The sequence below is a fragment of the Callorhinus ursinus genome, unplaced genomic scaffold (genome assembly GCF_003265705.2).
Source record: "Callorhinus ursinus isolate GAN/ISIS: 27379988/994484 unplaced genomic scaffold, GSC_fseal_2.0 scaffold8, whole genome shotgun sequence".
NCBI lineage: Eukaryota > Metazoa > Chordata > Mammalia > Carnivora > Otariidae > Callorhinus > Callorhinus ursinus.
The window spans coordinates 20819745-20821623 of NW_027397070.1; positions in this window are offsets into that span (position 1 = coordinate 20819745).

A 1879-nucleotide genomic window follows, 5' to 3' on the forward strand; every position below is an offset into this window, starting at 1 on the left:
AATGGAATATTATGCAGCCATCAAAAGGAATGAGATCTTGCCATTTGCAATGACGTGGATGGAACTGGAGGGTGTTATGCTGAGTGAAATAAGTCAATCAGAGAAAGACATGTATCACATGACCTCACTGATATGAGGAATTCTTAATCTCAGGAAACAAACTGAGTGTTACTGGAGTGGTTGGGGGTGGGAGGGATGGGGTGGCTGGGTGATAGACATTGGGGAGGGTATGTGCTACGGTGAGCGCTGTGAATTGTGCAAGACTGTTGAATCACAGATCTGTACTTCTGAAACAAATAATGCAACATATTTTAAGAAAAAAGAAAAAGAAGAAGATAGCAGGAGAGGAAGAATGAAGGGGAGTAAGTCAGTGGGGGAGACGAACCATGAGAGATGATGGACTCTGAAAAACAAACTGAGGGTTCTAGAGGGGAGGAGGGGAGGGGGATGGGTTAGCCTGGTGATGGGTATTGAGGAGGGCACGTTCTGCATGGAGCACTGGGTGTTATGAACAAACAATGAATCATGGAACACTGCACCAAAAACTAATGATGTAATATATGGTGATTAACATAACAATAAAAAAATAAAAAAAAATAAAGAAATGGAAAAAATTAAAAAAAAATGCCCAGAAAAGAGCAAGTTAGCAAATAGTTTATATATAGCATGATTCAGTTTTTGTTAAAATATACATCTATGTGTACATAGAAAAAAAAGACGTTTGTAGCTATTTATATGCATTTTCTAACTTTTTCCTTGCATTTTATTGGTTCATAAAAGAAATGATAAGCGTTTTTAAAACTAAAAACAATTGATAGCCCAGAGTCTGACCATTTAGATAACTGGAAAAGTGCCCTTCTAAGGCTAGGAGATGGAGATGGAATAATTCTATAATCACCTGTGGCTTAGAGAAGCCTCTACTCCATTCTGAGTGTGTCTGGAAGACACCTTTTCACTAACCCCACACTAGCAGAAGTTAAACTGTCCTTTGCCAGAATGAAGAGTAGAGTGGGCTAAGAGTGGCGGATTGATTATTCTGAATTTTTGTTTTGTTTTGTTTTTGGTTAAGACTACCAAGAAGCCAAAATTTGACAAAGTTATCAAGACATCATCTTAAATTGAAAGAGGGGGGGAAAAAACCCTCACTTGTGTCAAACAAAAACAAAAACACCGTATACTCTGATAGTCCCTTAAATATATCATCTCCACAATATTTCTTTTTTTTAAAGATTTTATTTATTTATTTGACAGAGAGAGACACAGTGAGAGAGGGAACACAAGCAGGGGGAGTGGGAGAGGGAGAAGCAGGCTTCCCGATGAGCAGGGAGCCTGATGCGGGGCTCGATCCCAGGACCCTGGGATCATGACCTGAGCCAAAGGCAGACGCTTAATGACTGAGCAACCCAGGCGCCCCATCTCCACAATATTTCTTGACATATGTATACCTCTTTTCACTTTACACACGAAATAGACTCCAAGGGTTTAAGTATTTAATGAGGTTATGAAGCTAGTAGGAATGGAGCAGGGATTCCATCCTACCTGTCTTCAAAATCTGTTATTTCAGAGAAAATCACACCTAGTAGTATGGATCATATTATTTTATAAACAATTTATTTTCTCACATTTGGACTACCTGTGTGACTTTAGAAACTATCGGTTACCTGTTTCATATTAAATTAATCCCTAATACCTTATTCAGTTTTATGATTCTGATGACCATACATAAACATTTAACCAGAGATAGAAGATTAATTTTCGATTATCCTTGCCCCAGGATCAAAGGAAACCCACTTGGTAAAAGGCTCGCAATAAACCAGAGCCCAGTCACACACACACACACACACACACACACACACACACACACACACACACACACACA